Source organism: Kogia breviceps, chromosome 5, assembly GCF_026419965.1.
Source record: "Kogia breviceps isolate mKogBre1 chromosome 5, mKogBre1 haplotype 1, whole genome shotgun sequence".
NCBI lineage: Eukaryota > Metazoa > Chordata > Mammalia > Artiodactyla > Physeteridae > Kogia > Kogia breviceps.
Window position 1 is genome coordinate 122,155,886 of NC_081314.1, and position 19,604 is coordinate 122,175,489.

At 38.5% G+C, this 19,604-nt stretch overlaps 1 long non-coding RNA gene across 1 annotated transcript in view; it reads left to right on the plus strand.

Annotated features, from left to right (window-relative positions):
- The window catches only part of LOC136794333 (uncharacterized), a 30,000-nt gene that overhangs the window by 9,053 nt on the left and 1,343 nt on the right, over positions 1-19,604 (plus strand). Inside the window, exon 2 of the long non-coding RNA XR_010840940.1 lies at positions 11,870-12,000. This is a non-coding gene — a long non-coding RNA (uncharacterized lncRNA). The remainder of the gene's footprint in view (positions 1-11,869; positions 12,001-19,604) is intronic.

A 19,604-nucleotide genomic window follows, 5' to 3' on the forward strand; every position in this document is an offset into this window, starting at 1 on the left:
AAAAAAAGATGAAGCAGAAGCAAAGTAGAAGAGCTATTTCAGGCTGGGTTTGAATTACAGTCCATCTTTAATTATCAGCTTTTCTTCCTAGATATTTTAATGTTTTATTAATCCTGTTCCTCAAAATATCTTCTTCCCTTTACAACCACAGAAAGAATAAATTGTGACAATGTGTTTTCTTTTGTGCTTAGTAGATGGCGTTCTCACAGATGACTCTATGGGTCAACATGACCTCAACTTTAGTTTTATTATATGATATCTACAATGGTGTCCCATCAGTGCCTCCTACTCTTTTGTGTTTATACAATTTTCAAAGAATTAATGTGGATCAGAGGGCCTTAACCCTTAGAAGCAGAAAATCAGATTACGAATTCTTGGAAATTACTTGCTTAGAATCTTAACTGAAATTATGAAATAATTAATCACTTTAGGGAGGGAAGGAGATACAAAGTGAAGGAATTAATTGTTAACTAATAGGGTTAATACGGATTCACTGATCATCACAACTTCAAATACTAAGCCTCTCAACTGCAAGTAACTAAGACCTGAATATATCACAACCTTACTACGGAAACCTGTTAGATTGTATTAAGGCAAGCCTAAAGTATTGGAACATATTTACAAAGAGACTGTGTAATCTTCTCCTTGGAGATATTTTAAACATGAATACTTTTAACTTCAGTGGTTCTTAGAGTATTGTCTACAGATCAGAAATAACCTAACCTGGGAATCTATTAGACATGTAAATTCTCTGGCCCTACCCACACTTACACAGTCTCTGGGGAGGGGATCCAGCAATCTCTGTGTTAACAACCTCTCCAAAGGATTCTGCCGTCTGAGAGCCACTGATCAGCTCATTGATTCTCAAGGTGGCTTTCCATAAGAATCACTTGGGGAGCTTTTAAACCTACCAAGGCCTTGGTTACACCCCAAAACACTTAAATGAAAATTTGAGGGGTTTGGATCAGACATTGGTATTTTTATAAGCTCCTCAGATTACCCTGATGAACAACCAGGCCAGGGTACAGAAGAGTATTTCTCAGCGCTGGTTTCATTTTATAATCATGTGGGGAACTTCAAGACATACTGACAATCTGGGGCCCCATTATATACCAGTGAACCAGTTACAAACTTCCAGTTATAAAATAAATTAAATTCTGGAGATGTAATGTGCAGCATGGTGGCTATAGTTAATAATACTGTATTGTCTATTTGAAAGTTGATACGATAGCAGATCTTAAAAGTTCTCATCACAAGGAGAAAAAATTGGGGGGAATAAAAAGAATTTCTGCAGACTGGATCTGCGAATGGCTATCATTTAGAAACTCCTCACATAACTTCTATGCAGTCAGGGTTGTGAATCACTGCTCTAGCTGAAGCCATTTGAATGGATTAAGTGATCTCTCTGGGTCTGTTCTCCTGATGCAGTTTTTTTTAAAGGCTGTGCTAAAGGGTATAATTTTATGTACAAACTTTTCCACTTACCCTGTTTTAATTTAGCTCACTTTTTTTTTTTTACCTTGTGGCATTTTTACAGTTCCCCATTGGGATGATCACGTGATGTGAGCCTGTTGCTAATGAATGAGAAGTTGACGCATTAACCAGTATTGATGAAAGGGAAAGAGTTGGGTTGGACACACACAAGGGAGGAAAGACAGCCACAGGAGGAATTTTCAGGTCACATGATAATTGACATGATGGAGCAAAATCTTTCCTGCTGCAGAAACCATGTCCACATTTAGAGAAAAGGAGGATGTCTTCTGAGTCTGACTCCATGATGCAAAAGCAGATAAGGTATAAATAAAATACAGGGAGTTCATGTCTTCCCATTTTTGAGTTCATAGGTCCATTAGGTGCCAGGCAAAGCAGATACTTACTCTGTCTCTCTCGAAAAACCAGTCAACACATAGGCCACCTTAAAAATAACATACAGTTTTGTTCTATCTCATTTGTCATGCAGATTTAAGTGAATGCTTTCACGAAGGAAGTTTTCAAAGTTTTTTTTGGTGAATGGGATGAAACTTCTGAGTGTGATATAAACCACTCATCTAGGTCATCATTGAGAGAGTCACTGCTTGTTAATTTCCTGTTTGGAATCTACCACCAAACCCTGTAACTGCTTCCTGAGAACTGGTCTAGGGATCACTATTTCTCCTCTATTCTCATTTGCCACTATTCCATGTCTCCATCACTCACACCATCATTACTCTCATCACTTCCTAAGAAGCTGCTTTGCCCCAATGTTTCCTGCAGCCGATGCCATCCTGCATACACAACAGCCAGAGAAGATCATACTAAAGCGCTGTTCCATCGTGTCACTACCCAGCAAGGGCTCCAAATTTCCTTCAGAATAAAGGGAAAAGTACCTTTGCATATTTCAGATCATCCCTAAACAGATGCAACCCCTCTGTCCAATTTCTTCTGTGCTGGTTCCCCAAGGTAAACTCTCAGCTCCAATCAGCTGATTATTTCCTTCTTTTCCATATATGAAAAATAATATTCATATTGCCATAACATAGCAGCTCATGCTGTCCCTTTCTCTGCCCACCTAATATCTCTGTCTATACAAGTTATGTCCATCTGTCAGAGTTCAGACGAAATCTCAAATTCTGGATTGCCGTGTTGGTTACTCTTTAAGGTTCTCTGAGTGCTAAAGTTCTCTACTCCTGCACTCACTGGCCTCTTTCTCCTTTGCAGTCCTGGAACGACTAAAGTCCTTATTAGGGAGGTCAGCCCTTAATTGTTCTTTCTACAGATAAAGGTGCTCACGCAAGCTCAGTTCTACAGAGCTCTTCCTTCAATTTCAAATTTGTCCATACATCTCCTAAGTAGATTGTAACTTCCAAGATGGCAAGGACCTGCATTTTCATCTAGCGCTAAATTTATGGTAGTCATTTTGCTATGTGTTTTACATGGATTATTTAGATTATTTCATTTAATCATACAATTCTAGGATATAAATATTATTATTATCTGAACTTAATAGAGAAGGAAAGTGAAACATAGAGGTTGTAAAAAAATGCATTTACCCAAAGTAAACAGCTGTTATGTGGAGAAGCAGATCCACCTCTTATTCCAAAGCCCACAGTCTTTTCCTGATATCCTCAAAAGCCTTCCAAATCATTCTTTAAAGCTTTATGACTGAGTTGAAATTATTCAGACTTTGAAAAGAAAACACCATTTTTTTAAAGGGAGGGGCGTTTCTATCTCAAATCTTTTTAGGCAAATGGAGTGACGGAAGTCAAAAAAGAAAAGAAAACATGAATTTTATTAAGTACAACAATTAACTTTCTATTCAATAGAAATGGCTAATGTTCATGATCATGGCATATCGCCAGTGTGTAATGAGTCTGAGAACTCAAAACCTTAGATGCCGAATCAAGCCAAGACCCTGGACTGGCTAAATGATATATTAGGAAGGATACAAGAGAAGCTAAGATGAAGGGTGGGAGTTTTCCAAGGTTAATTACAGAACAAATGTCTAGGAACAAGGCAGTGAGAACAAAGATATATGATATGTGACATATGTTAAGGGCTGGGACCAACACTTTGGAGACCTTGTGCAAGTACAGTTCATTATTTAAGAACACATTACCCTCTGAATTCTCTAAAGGTCAAGGTCAGCTTTACACTCAGACTTTATTTTCATTCTTTGTTAATTTACAAATGGTCTCTAAGCCTTTCATTGTATAGTCTATATGTACTCTACTGAATTTATTCGATGGATCTTCCAAATTTCCCAAGCTTGGCATTGTGCTAAGTGATATGGAAAGTGCATAAATATATGATAGAGATATAGAGGTAGATAAAGATAGATTTTATATATAATCTCAAAAGGATTATAAATTGCTTAGGAAATGATAGATACTGTTCATTGAACATCTCTTATATTATAAATACTTGTGTATTTTCCTTTTGGGGGGCTTATAGACAGCAATAATTTATCTCTCACAGTTCTGGAGGCTGGGAAGTTCAAGATCAAGGCACTGGCAGATTTGGTATCTGGTAAGAGCCTGCTTTTCTGGTTCATAGACATCTAACTGTGTCCTCTCATGGTGGAAGGGGCAAAGGATCTCTCAATACACTTGTGTTTTCTATAACCTCATAGTAACTCTGCAAGGTAGGTATTAGTTAGTTCTGTATTACAGATGAGGAAACTAAGTTGTTTCTTTACTTCTCAAAAATCACATTGCTGGGGCTTCCCTGGTGGCGCAGTGGTTGAGAATCTGCCTGCCAATGCAGGGGACACGGGTTCATGCCCCAGTCTGGGAAGATCCCACATGCCGCGGAGCAACTAGGCCCGTGAGACACAACTACTGAGCTTGCGCGTCTGGAGCCTGTGCTCCGCAACAAGAGAGGCCTCGATAGTGAGAGGCCCGCGCACCACGATGAAGAGTGCCCCCCCGCCCCGCATTGCCTCAACTAGAGAAAGCCCTCGCACAGAAACGAAGACCCAACACAGCCAAAAATAAATAAATAAATTTAAATTATATTTAGAAAAACATTTTTAAAAAATCACATTGCTGTTAAGTGTCAAATCTAGGATTTGAATTCAGGTGTCTCTCCCTGTTTTTTCTTTTTATTGATGGATTGTCTTCCCATTGTAGTACTATGTACTTCAGAATAAATTAGATTATGCTATGGTAACAAACACCCCCCAAATCTCAGTAGCTTAACCCATCATAAGTGAATTTCTTGTTCACAGAAAGTGCTCTTGGGGTTTGGGCAACTCTCCAGGGAACTGTCCTCAATGTGGAGGCTCAGCATAGGCTGCTTTGCTCTTGGAGTACCGCCACACGTACATGGGCTTCCACAGCCAGGGAAAAGGGAATGTGGAAAAGTGCATGTCAGTTCTTATATGCTTTAGCTCAAAAGTGACACACTTCATTTGTGCTCACATTTTGTTGGCCAAAGAAAGTCACATAACCATACATAACTTCTGAAAGGAAAGGAGAACCAGAAATCTTAGTAAGAATTAGTAATTTCTACAACAACAATAAATATTATATTTCAACTCACAGAGAGCTACTAATTCTTTACTTAGAACAAAACATTTTGCTAAGAACAAAGATGATGGAATTTGGTTCCTGATATGAAGTAACTGAGAGTTTGATAAAGAAAGTATAGAGTTCCTACAAAAAGGAACTAACATATTAACACAGCAGGACAAAGAATATTTGAACTCAGAGGAGAGAAAGGCACCTTGGATTTGGAACATTATTGAAGATTTAAGGCATTTACATTGGTCCTTGGAGAATCAGAAGAATTTAATTCAGAAATACAAGGAAGAAAGTCCTAGTTGAAGAGAGAAAAATGCATGAAGGCATAAGGACATTTTGCCCATGCCACAGACACTTCTGGCAGGTAACTGAAAACATCTCCACTCTCCACAGGCAAAGTAAGCACCTCGATGGCAATGGAAGGGGACAGGCAGCAAGCCTGGAAGAAGTCCCTGAGCTTTAACTACCTGCTCTGCCTGATTCTTGCTTTCTCATACGGCTTCTATTAACATATTTTTTTTATTCATAGACACCACAAAGGGCATTTTCAATTTTTTTTATTTACTTTAAAAGGTGCCACTTTTGGAAAATATTCATGGAGAGTGAGAGGACTTGCCAGGCCTGGGATACATGCCTGCTCTTCCCCGCAACATACTCTTTTGCTTTTAGGTTTGGTTGCTGCTGAGGTGGACCTCTCATTAACTAACCCAGGAAGCTGAGACATCACACAAGGGTAAAGGAGTTGAACTTCTAACAAACACTGAGACTCAGGGTCACAAGTCATGTTGATGGGATAGAATAGCTTTTGCCCTGAAGCCAGAGGGTCCAATGAAGACTCTAGTAGAAAATTTGTTATAAGAAATAGAGATTTTGAACCAAAAGTCTGGACACATCACCAAGACATAGGTGAGGCTTTCTACAGGTATCTGCTCAACTGATACAGAATTTTCTGCAGCTCAGGCCTGAAGGTGGTTATAGAGCCTGGGAGAAAAAGTCAATTGTGTGCTTTGAAAGTGCAGAGCCCACACTTACTCAGCAACACTGATAAATTCCCATGAAATTTGTGAAACCATTTGAGGGAGGACACCTTCCAGAAAAGACCAGTGAGTCAGCCAGACGCCCCAACCATTCAGCTCAAGTGGTCATTCTTCCATCACAGACTTGCATAACTTGGAAACCATTCTCCCCATCCATCCTCTGTGTCTCCTTCCCTCCTGGGCATATTCAGTTGAGACTACACAGTCTCTCATTACAGTCACCCTCTTACAAATGCCTCCTGTGAACCTGTCCAGAAACTCAGGCCTCTCTCTCCCTCACTACAGATAACAACTTGAATTTACCATTACCTTGGCAATATTTTTAATACTATTTTTTAATCCTATTACTACTTATGCATGCATATCTAAATGATAGATAGATAGTATCATTCTTCATGTTCTAAAAGTTTATCTGAATGGTATAATACACTATATACCATTAGGCTTATCCATGTTTTGAGGCTTATCCATGTTGATCCATGTCTTAGAATATTTATTCAAACATGTTGAAATGTTTGTTCACCCACAGGCTCATTTTCAGTGGGTAGGATTTTGTGTGTGCGATTTTTGTTTTGTTTTCCTTTTCTCTCTCCATTTACCTTTGCTTGATTCATTCACTCGATGAATATTTGAGATCTTCTAATTGGCAGTATCCTAGACACTTAAGGCTATTACAGTGAATGAAAGAGATTTAAAAAAACAAAACAAAAACATCCTGGTCTCATGCAGTTTATTTTCTGGTGAGTGGGAGACCCATTATATGTGAATACATGTGTGCCATAGTTAATTTGTCAAATGATAGTGTAATGGAGAAAAATAAGCCAAGAAAGGGAGGAGGGCATGTCTCTGGCAAGGTTTACAATTTCTAATAGAATGATCAGAAATGGGTTCATTGAAAGGTAACGTTTGAAAAAAAAAAGCATAAGGAGGAGAGAGGGTAAGACCTGTGGCTTCTTTAGGAGAATATTACAGTCTGAGGGAAAAGTAAATGTGATTCCTGAGACAGTAACATGCATATTTGTGTTCAAGGAACATCAAAGAGAGTAGGGAGGCTGGGGTGGAGTGAGCAAGGGGCAAGGTTGGCCAAAAGAGGTCAGAGAGGCAGCAGATTGTGTAGAGTGTTATAGTTTGGACTTTACTCTAGAGCAATGGGAAACTTTTCAAACATTTTGAGCCATGGTGTGATAGGACATGACAGGTATACTTCAAGGGCTCCCTCAGGCTACCGTATTAAGATCAGACAATAGGAGGGCAACAGTACAGTGAGGGGGACCCGAAAGGAATTGCAGTAACCGACGTGAGAGATGATGGTAGTGTGAACCAGGGTGACCATTACGGAGCTCATGAGAGGTGGTTAGATTTTAGATATGTTTTGAAGGTGGAGATGTCAGGATTTGCTAGCAGATTGAATGTAGGAAAAAAGAAAAAGAAGAGCTGAAGATTACACTAAAGTTCTCAGTCTCATCGATGGAAAGGGTAGAGTTTCCATTAACTGAGATGGGAAAGGCTATGAAAGGAGCAAAGTTTTGGGGGTGAAATCAGGAATTGTGTTTTGAAATATCCAAGCAAGGATATCAAATAGGCCATTAGATGTGTGACTCTGAAGTTCAGGGGAAAGGTCTAAGCTGAAAATGTAAACTTAGGAGTCATCAGCATATGGATGGTATTCATAAACATGAGCCAGGGCTGTTTCACCAAAGAGTGACTATAGCTGGAGAAGAGGTTGGAAGACTGGACCCTGGGGCAGTCCAATGCTTGAAAGTCTACCCAGCTCCTGCAAGTCAGGTTTCACACTGGTAGACAGAGTTTCCTGTCCCATAGTAAGGTGCTGGTTTAAATCTTAATCACACCACTATGTCTTTGTCCTTGTACAATCCTAGATTAAAAGATATGTCATAGTCCCAGACAATGAGTGAGTAATATTTTCAATCCCATCCCTGCTCCTGATGTAAGGGAGCCTGATCAGTCTTCTAAACCCTCAGACCATGTCACACAAGCACTCAGACATTCAGCCCCCCTGCCTACTCATGGCTTTAGCACCACTAATTGCATCTTGCATTTATATTCATGGGAATATTTGTTTATGTTGTTTGTAAGCCTGGCTGTGTAATTATTTTTCATTTAATATTTTATCTGTGTATGTTCTTGAATCAGAAGAGGTATGTCAGAGAGTAAACTTACTACTCCATGTTGACTCCTTGGCTTCTACCTCATCCTTTTGTGAACATTTAGTATAGTTGGCTTCTCCTTTCTTGTTGATACTTTCTTGACATTAGCTTCTATTACATTCACTCTCCCGATTTTCTCCTGCCCCTTTGACTATGTACTTGGTCCTTTGCAAGTTCATCTTCTTCTCCTAAAACTGTAAATATAGGAATCTCTTGGGTGCTTAGTCCCAAGCCCCTGTCTTTGCAATCTGCACTCTCTCCCTAGTCAATCTCATCAGCATTTTCAGGTTAACATACCAATTATACACGGATAACTTCTATCTTTATATCTCCCTGACTGATCTCTCTTCTAAAATCTAGGCTTATATATTTAACTGCTTATGTATTTGGTTCTTAGAAGCATCCCAAACTTAAATTGTTCAAAATTAATTTTTTGATTTCTTTCTATAATGTGGTTCTCCTCCATTGTTGCAAATTTAAGCATCAACCCAGTGGTTTATGCCAGGAACAAGCATTGCGTCTTTAACACTTCCTTTGCCTTCATTCCCACTGTCAGACACCATCAAATCTTGTCAATTCAAGCTTCAAAATATATGTCAAACCCATCCTTTTGTGAAACAACTAAATAAACCAAAGTCTGAAGTTCTGTGAAACACAGAAGTTGTGTGATAAGGAGGTGTCATCTGATCTTGGATGGAGCAAAAGGAAGCTGTTATACCCAAATAGCTTCTTTCTGGATTAGAATTATAAACATTTAAGTAAGAACAGATATTAGTGACATCTTGCCCTATTCACTGTCTTTGTAATAAAAAACTAAAGATCAGAAGATCTTTATATTTACATTTCATTAATTCTTTATATTTATATTTCATTAATATTCCCACAATTAGTAGTGAAAAATGTAGGACTAGCTCCTATATCTCCTAATTCAGTATGGTGTTCTTTCACAGAGCCATGTCAGCAGGAAGTCATGTCTGGGCTCTGAGGCTACTTCTTTACAAATAATGTTTTTTGATATCCATTATTTTCTAAAAAGTAAGACAAAACTGTTTAGAAAATTTCAGCTCCGTAGTAGTAGTGTAAATTTAACTTTTGTTTTAGCCTAAACATGGTTTTATTTATGAAACACTGATCTTAAAACAAATTAACAAATAACCTGGCTTAAATACAGCTCAGGTTGCAAATAATGCAATATTTGTGGTTAAAAATATTTGGATATTTGTGCAAGGTCTAAGATTTTAGAAGAAAACTTCTGGAAAAGCAATGGCCTTTTGCCATTTCCACCTCACCCCTCCCGGGATCTATTCCTGCTTTCAGAACTATTCTGCTATAAGCTTCAAAGTCTTGAGATTATCATCCTTTATTTGATAGGGAAGATAATCCTGTTGATGTTTGTGCAACAGCAACATGATGTTTGGAGTTGTCTCCAAACCTGATCCACTTAAAATAAAATATGGTAAAATAAATTGTGCTTTTCAGTCTCTGAAGAATCTGATAATAGACTGAACAAAATGTAATTGAAGTAATTTGAGAAAAGATTAAGGCAGCTGACGATGAAATTATTCTCTTACAGAATAGAGTTGTGTTTATGAGTGAAAGCTCAAATTTTCCTCTCTTTACCTGAGTTGAATCCCATTATTACTTCAATTCAAGTAGATGCTTGCAATTAAACTGCCATTGATAGAAAACTACCTGAGTGAAATCTTTTATTATCTTTAAATACTAAGCATGAAATTTTAGGTAAATAATACTTATCATAGGAATGGGACTAAAAACCTTTTGTAATAAGAACAGCAAAATCAAGTCTATTTATTTCATCCAAGGTGAAATTGTCCGAGAATATCTGCTTAATTGACATCTAACTTCTGTACTTTGGCAAAAGAAGCATCATTGAAACAAATACTGTTTATATTGCCAAATGTCTAATTTTGGCTGCATGTTTTTAAATCATACGGTATGAGTAGTCAGGGTTAAGGGCATAGATTTTAGGTTCAGGAAGATCTGATGTAAAATCCTGCCTCAATCACTTCCTCACAACATTGAGTCAATTACTTAAAATACAGATGCAAATGCCTAGTGTCCCAACCACACTAAACCACTTAACTTTAACTGAGGTGATCATGATACCTCAGATTTCCACATCAGTGGGCCTGATGCCTCCTTTCTGTCGACTGAAAAAAAGTTGCACAACCTAGAAGTTAAGAATTATGTTTTATTCAGTGGACTTTCTGAGGACTTACGTCTGGGACACAGCCTCTCAGATAGCTCTGAGGGACTGCTTTGAAAAGGTAAGGGAAGAGCCAGTATATATACAGGAGTTTTTACAACAAAAACCAGGGAGTCAGAACATCAAAAGATTACTTACTATTAATTAAAGAAAAACCAGACATCTCAAGTTAATGAATTTAGCACTTTTCTATGTATGGGAAGATGCAAGAATCTGGGCTTATTGAAATAGCATGCATATTGATATGCACGTTAGCTATTCTAGGGCCCGTATCCTGTTTTTCTCCATCCTGAATCCTCCCAGGGTACACAGCTGGTGGTGGCTACAGTGGCTACTGGCTTGATGGCTGCAGTATCCTTTGTTTACTGATATGGCAAATGACATTTTTTGTCCATATTTCTCATTCTTCTGAATGCCTTCATCACCTCTACCCCTTCGTTGTCTAGCTAACTGCTTATCTGTTAACATCCAGTTACTGTGTTATCTCTTCCAGGAGTTCTTTCTGACCCACTAAAGTTTAGGTTCGGACCTGGCCTATCTCAGTCTTAAGACTTCTTAAACTCTCTTTCAATTCTCCGGTTCATCGTCTTGTCTATGAACTCCTTCAAAGGAAGGATCTTGACATTTACTTTTGCATTTTCAATACCTAGCATGAGGAGTGGCCCACAGTTGGTGTGTAATGTATTTTGGTACATTTTTAAAAAAAAAGAAAGAAAGAAGGTTGGAAGTGGAGTAGAGCCATGAAAGTTAATGAAAATTAATTAAAGTTGGAAAGCTCTTGATTTCTAGTAGGTGCTGATAAGTGCCTATAGATCCATAGTTACCTACCCTCAGCAAGTATTAGGAGAATAAGGCAAAGATGAAATGATAGAAGTTGCAGGTTACTCCTTTCTGTTCATATTCTGGTCCCTTGTCTGGCAAAGCTCAGAGTTATCTATCCCAGCTGTCCCCAGCCATTTTGGCACCAGGGACCGGTTTTGTGGAAGCCAATTTTTCCATGGACCGGGGTTGGGGGAGGGATGGCTTTGAGATGATTCAAGCACCTTACATTTATCGTGTACTTTATTTCTATTATTATTACATTGTAATATATAAATGAGATAATTATACAACTCACCATAATTTTGACAAGATGCAGAGCTCAGGCGGTAACATGAGCGATGGGGAGTGGCTGTAAATATAGATGAAGTTTCGCTTGCTCACCCACCGCTCACCTGCTGTGCAGCCCAGTTCCTAACAGGCCATGGACCAGTACCAGTCCGTGGCCCAGGGGTTGGGGACCCCTGATCTATCCAACCTCTCCTTTGGGATTAACTCTCAGGCCTATCTCGTGGTCAGCTTGTTTTCTTTCTCCAGGCACGTCTTAGAGTGACACAAAAATGTAACAGGTTGCAAAAAATCTGACACTTCAACTCTATTCTTTCTCCTCTTTTTCAGTGTAAGCCACTGGAAAATGTTATCTCTCTACCGGTAGCAGAACTGAATAACCAGATATCTGACTGCAACATCAGATCTAATCCTAATCATTACAGAAAGAAGCAGAGAATTTATGAGACAAGTTTAAATGGGTAAATAAAGGGTTTGTGAGAAAAAGCAAGTATTAGCCATCAACTGTTCTTAGACCACAAAAATGTTTATAGCTACTCCTGGGCTGCAGAACCCACCACAGCCCTGTGAGACATTACATGGTAATAAGGAGACACTTTGGTGGAACTGCTATATCTATTAAAAATTGCCTGAGGTAAAGTTACTTACCAAGGTTTTCCTACACTTTAGCCCCTGGGAAATCAGTTTTTAAAAGTTAACTAAGATAAAGTAGATTGAAGGAAATCACTGTTTCAAAATGTAAATGCCTGACATTTAGCATCTGCATTTTTTTAATGAGTGAGAATTATGTTTCACAATGTTCTGTAAATGTTGTTATGCAAATTAGCACAGACTTAGGGACTGAAAGAAATAAGGCGTAGCCTAAAGAAATGAATTAGAAACCAAGTAAATCAAACTGTCAGAATTAAGCTATGAAGTCCACTGCCCCCAGACAGGTTGTTGTTAGAAACAGAGGTGAACATGTTTTCCAAGACAATGTATTTTTAACTTGACTATAACACATTTATTAAGTAAGATTAAACCTAATTTTAGAATAAAATCAAAGCACTGATATCTCATTATTAGGAAAAAATCAAGAAATAAATAATATCAGGACCAGAAAGTACCCCTGACCTTCAGATATGTTCACTGATTTTTGTTTTTAATTAATTTATTAATTTATTTATTTTTGGCTGCATTTTGTCTTCGTTGCTGCGCAAGGGTTCCTCTAGTTGTGGCGAGCAGGGGCTACTCTTCATGGTGGCACGCGGGCTTCTCACTGCAGTAGCTTCTCTTGTTGCGGAGCACGGGCTCTAGTTGCACGGGCTTCAGTAGTTGTAATGCACGGGCTTAGTTGCTCCGTGGCATGTGGAATCTTCCCAGACCAGGACTCGAACCAGTGTACCCTGCGTTGTCAGGTGGATTCTTAACCACTGTGCCACCAAGGAAGTCCCCTCACTGACTTTTTTTTTTTTTTTTTGGTACGCAGGCCTCTCACTGCTGTGGCCCCTCCCGTTGCGGAGCACAGGCTCCGGACGCGCAGGCCCAGCGTCCATGGCTCACGGGCCCAGGCACTTTGCGGCATGTGGGATCTTCCCGGACCGGGGCACGAACCCGTGTCCCCTGCATCAGCAGGCAGACTCTCAACCACTGTGCCACCTGGGAAGCCCCCCCTCACTGACTTTTAAAGGCTGAAATTTTATGTCCAATTTTACTCTTAAAGTTATCAATTGGAAATGGAACCATATACTTCAATAACATTATACTTTCCTCCCTGTCTTCTAATTCCCATTTCCCAATTAATGAAGCCATTATCTACTTGTCCTGTGGCTTTATTTGAAAACACGGTGAGGAGTAGTGTTTTCTATGTCACAGAGCTATGTAAAGGCTCTTTTCACTAGTCCTAGGATTGTAACCAACCAGGACCCTATGGCACCTCCCCAGGACAAACCCCTTACCCCATGTCCTCTACTTTAGTTCCTCTCTGAAGTACCTAGAAAACAGCATCTGTTGCACATTTTCTGAGTTTTTTTTACAGATGCTAAAACCCCCACTAAATGGAAGAAGTTAACTACCTGATGACCATGAGCACATAGCTCCCAGACCTACTAGAGCCTGAGGATTGATAATGTGACACAACCCTGTTACCTTACCATCAACCAATCAGAGAATTGTGTACAAGCTGATCACATACCCTGCAACTCCCCTCCCTCACAGGGCCTTTAAAAATGCTTTCCTGAAACCCATCAGGGAGTTTGGATGTTTTGAGCACTAGTTCCCCTGATTTCCTTGCTTGGCACTCTACAATAGATGGTGCACTTACCTGCACCACAACCTGGTGTCAGTAGATTGGCTTTACTAAGCACGGGCAAGTGGACCCAAGTTTGGCTTGGTAACAGGATATTCTGAAAGATGCCAACTACAAAGACGGTTTGCCAAAGCTGAGTGATCCTTTGATCACATTAGGCATATCTGATTCAAGCTAAGAGTGCAGGAGGGCTTTAAGGGCAATTTTCTTCTGAGATTTCAAGTCTTGGCACATATATTGATACTTAAAGGCAGGGAGGAGAATACAGTAAAGCAGTTGTCTTTCTTCCTTACTTGCTCACTCTTGTGGAGTAAGTCAGAGAAAATGGGCATGCTCAGTGTGGAGGAGAGCTGGTTCTGGGAACATGATGCTGTCTTCAACTATTTGTAGGACCATTCAGTGGAAGAGAGAGTAGACCTACTGAACTGAGAGATAAAATAAGGATGAGGTAGAAGTTACAGGGAGACAGAGTTCTGCTCATTATAAAGAAGGCTCTCCTGCCAGCCTAGGATGTAAGCCTACCTTGGGATAGTGGCCTCATCATTACTGGAGATGATTAAGTATAGTCCAAACAGCCATTTACTGGATATTTAGAAAAGGAAATTCAAATCTCATGGGAGTGGGGTGGGTTAGTCTCTTGCTGATCCTTGAGATTTTTTTCCTAACCATGATAGTCTCTTTTTCTCTGAAGAGTAAAGTGCTATGCAGAGAACTTTTGCTTCTGGTCATGATGGATTAACTAGTACAGGACTAGCTCTTCTGATATGAATGATTAAGAGTAGACAAAATATATGAAACAATTGTATTTAGACTTTGGACAAAAAAATAGATATATTGCAAGACTGTGGTCTCTGAAAGAAGGGAAACAAATGAGAGGAGCCCTATGATTTTCCAAGGTTTCTTCTTGACAGCAATTTCTGGGCTGTGGTACACGGAAGGGGAGTCCACTGCAGAACACAGTGGTCTCCTGGAATGGAAGAAACACAGATTAGAACTTGAGGAGGATTAGGTAATTAGAATCTGTGTGGTTGAGTGGAAAGAAGAGAACTACTCAAAGAAAGATCCCCAGAAATCTGCATAAGGGCTCACGTTAATCTTTGGTTTAAAGTTGCACTGTGTAGGATGAGATGCTACAAGGCAGAACAAAGAACTCCTGGAGAAAGAAAAAGTATTAGGTAATGATAAACTGATTGTCTTAGTCCATTTGTGTTGCTATAACAAAATACCAGCTACTGGGTAGCTTATAAACAATGATAGTTTATTTCTTACAATTCTAAAGGCCGAAAGTCCAGGATCAGAAAACCAACATGGTCTGGTGAGGCCCTCTTCCATATCACAGAAGTGTCCTTGTATCTTTAATTGGCAGAAGGGACTAAGAATCTCCCTCAGGCCTCTTTCATAAAAGTACAAATCTCATTCAGGAAGGCTGCTCCATCATGACCTAATCCCCTCCCAAAGGTCCCACCTCTCAATACCATTGCATTGGGCACTAGGTTTTCACCATATGAATTGGGGTGTGGGATTTGACATAAACTTTCAGATCATAGCATTCCACCTTTGAACCCCCCCCCCAAATTCATGTCCTTCTTTCATGCAAATGTAAAAATTAATAAACAGAAACCTCAAATAAAATAGAATCTGGAGGCCAGAAGGGAAAACTCTCACGCCCTATGATCATAGCTGAGTCCATCAGGAAGAAGAAAGACTTCCTCTTCTCACCTGGCAAGAGCTCAGCCAATGAGAGACAACTAGAGCTGAAAAATATAATATTTGAAATGAAAATATTCCTAAATATGCTGAAAAACAAATTATATACTGCAAGAGAAAAGATGAGAGACCTTGATATGACAATAGAAACTAATTTGAGCAAATAAAAAAAAGAGATACTAAAGAAGAAACAAAAAAAACAATATAACAGTCTAATGAAGATAAAATTGGATCCCATGAAGGATTAAAGTGTCAGAAAATATGAAAAGTATCAACATATGGGTCCAAGAATCTCACTGAGCAACAAGAAAATAAACACAAGAAAAAACCCAAGGCATATCATAATCAAATTTATCAAAACAATGATGAAGAGAAAAATCTTAAAAGTAACCAGAGAAAAAGAGACAGATTACAGAGGGAAAAAGAAAAAGAATTACAACCTATTTCTCACCAGAAACAATGCAAACTAGGAAATGATGGAATATTTTTAAAGTGCTAAAAAGAAAAAAATAATAATTACAATTAAATACGATATCCAAAAATATATTCTTCAAATATAAAAACTGTTTAAATATTGAGAAAAAAACAGATAAATGAATTCTAAATAACTCATGGGTCAAAGGTAAAATTACAAGAAAGATTAGAAAATATTCTGAACTGAAAGATAATAAAAACAATACAAACTTTGTGAAATGGATCTAACAGTTCATAGAGGTAAATTTATAGCTTTAATCCTGTGTTAGTAAAGAAAAGGCTAAATAATCCAAGCTTCCATTCTAACCTAGAAAAAGAAAATCAAAAGAAACACAAGGTAAGGAGAATGAAGGAAACAATAAAAATAACAGCAGTGAAAAAAAATAGAAAAAAAGAATATAATAGAGTAAGTCATCAGAAGCAAAAGTTCTTACAATTCTTCCCCTCTCTCTCAATATTTAGGAATAACCTTAATAAGAAATTGTCAAAACATATATGATGAAATCTTGAAAGCACTTCTGATAAAGGCAAAGACCTAAAGAAATGGAATGAGATACCTGTTCGTGCACAAGATGATTCAACATCATAAAGATTTTCTTCAATTTTGTGTATAAATTCAGTGTAAGATCTATACAAATAACAAGATTTTTTCCCTGAATCAGATAAGTTGTTTTGAAGACCATATAAAAAAACATGGAAGAGTAGCTTGGAAATCCCTGGAAAAGAAGAGGAATAAGGGAGAACTAGCCCTACCAGACATTAAAATATACAGACATTAAAATATATAATCAAGCCTTGATTTTAAAAGTGTGGTACTGGCACACAAATAGATATACTAATGAAACCTAGTAGAAAGCCTAGGAATAAACCCAAGTGTATATGAAAATTTCATATAAGTAATATTTCAAAAAACTAGGGAAAACATGGACATTTTATAAATTGGGGACAGCTGGATAGCTATTTCGAAAAAAAGATAAAATTGGATTTATACCTCACACAATGCACCAGAAAAAAATTCAAATGAGTCTGAAATGTAAGAGCAAATAATGAGACCATATGACTATTAGCAGAAAATATGGGAAAGTTTTCTGTAATCTGAGGGTGGGGAAAGCCTTTTTCGCTAGATTCAAAATCCAGTTACCATAAAAGAAAAGACTGGTAAATTTTACTAAATAGAAACAAATTTCAAAACAAAGAAACCATAAGTAAAATCTAAAGAAAATGACACTGTAAAAATAGATGAAATGTCCTGGATAAAAGGTTGATTTCTTTAATACAGAATTCTGTACTATCAAAGGGGAAAAATATCAAAACCTGTTAGAAGAAGTGAGCAAAACCATGAATATACAATGCCATAAAAAGATTTACATCTGGTATATAAATATGAGAAAAATACTCAACTCCACTCATAATAAGAGAAATGCCAATTAAATCTACTGTGTGGTATGACTTAACTGTCAAAAATTTAAAAACCTAACAATCCACTCTGTGGTGAGGCAATGGAGAAACCAACACTAACAAATTTGCTAGTGGGAGTGCAAACTGGTCCAATCCCATTGGAAGGGAATTTGTCACTGTCTCACAAAACTATGTGTTCATTTACCCTATGACCCTTTGATACCGCAAACTCACTTCTAGGAATTTGCCTGAAGATGTAGTCCCACAAATGCAAACCAAAGTTATAAATGCAGCATTATATATAATAGCAATTTATAGAAAATAACTGAAATAGCCATTCTGTCATAGGACACTGAATAAATTATAGTGTAATCATAAAATGAAGTACTGTGAAACCACCTAGAGAGAGACGCCCACGGTGAGAGAGAGAGACAGAGAGAGAGAGAAGTTGATATGGAGTTATTTCAAAGATTCATGGACAAAAACAAAGTACAGGGTAATATGTTTCTTTTATTGTAAGAAAGAGACAATAAGAATATGTATGTGTATGCTTATTCTAGCTAAAAGGAGTACATAAGGATAAACCATAAATTCATGAAAATGAGTGGGGACATAGGAGAAGGGAGAAATCAGATATGGAGAAAACTATAGATGGAGCTAGAGAGTGATGTTTACCAAGGATCAAGCCAGTCCTTGTTTGTTGTGTGTTTGTTTGTTTGTACCACTTTTTGTTTTATTTGCTATTTTCTGACTATGATTCTCAAATTGCTACTTAACTAGGTTCCTGATTCCTGCCCTAACTGCCCACACAGAAAAGGATATGTTTTGCTTTCTGTTTGGACTTTAAAAATAAGGTTGTGACATTTATTTTCCCCCAGGTGAATTATGCTTCAAGATTATCAAATCAATTTTCCCCTTTACCTTCAGCTCTGTTTCCTGCAAATTTATGTGTGTTGAGAAACCCAGAGACTTTCTCCTGTCATGAAGGAAAGAAACCTGCAATAGCTTTTATTGAAACCTAGTTAAGTTGGGGTGGGGGGAGAGCATCTGTAATTTTTTTTTTTATTGGGTCATGATAAGATGTTAACACTAAATGGTTGAACTAGGTAGGAGACAACAAACCTAATTTCTTTTCCTGTGAATATTCCATGTGTATTTCCACATGGGCAAAACGCATTTGAAGAATGATCAGCAAATTCAGATATCTCTACATAAGCTCAAAGAAGTTTTACTAACTGTTGAAATCATTCAAGCATGTTGACTGTGGCAAATTGCTGGTGTGGTAGGAAGTATTCTAGGGGAAAGGAAAAATCGCTGGCAGGGATAGGGCCTGAATGGGGAGGACTCTTGACAAATTGTCCTCAGCCAGAAATGGGCTTACCAGCAGCTCACCTGGTGAGCAGGTCCTTAGTGGGAGCATATTTCTCTACCAAGGACCATCCTACGCAGAGGAAAATGGTGGCTCCTCAAGCCCTTGCATAAACCCAAAGCCTTCAAAGCCTTACACGACCCAGCTCTGCTCCTGTCTCTGATGCCATCTTGTGCCACCGTATACCTGCATTCTCCTACACATCACACTCATCACTACTGGAGGCCCGGGCAATGGCTGTTTCCTCTGCCTGAAGTGTTCTTCTCACATATCTTGATATGGCAGGTGGCCTCTTCCAATTTGAGTCACAGCTTCAAAAGCTTCAAAAGCTTCACCTTAGAAGCACAACTCCAGTCATCACACGAATCCATTTTTTTCCAGATTTCTTATCAATCTATTGAAATTTGAAATTAAACGTATCTCTATATCTATTTACATACCTGTTTTGTGTCAGAAAGTTGTCTTAACAGCAGAAAGTTGTCTCGGCTCACAGCACGTGGTGGTCATGCAGTAAATTCTTGTTGAGTGGGTGACTGAATGCATCACAAAGAGCTGTGGGAGGCAGGATAAAGACTCCCATAAAATGCGCATGTCTTCATCCCTGGAATCTGTGAATCTGTTACTTCACCTGACGAAAAGGACATTGCAGATGTGACTGAATTAAAGACTTTGAGGGGGGTGACCCTGGATTATCCAGGTGAACCCAAAGTAAACACAGGGGTTCTTATAAGAGAGAAACAGAAGAGTGAGACTCAGAGAGAAATTGGAAGACACCATACTGCAGGCTTTGAAAAGGGAGGGAGTCGCCATGAGCCAAGGAATGCAGGTGA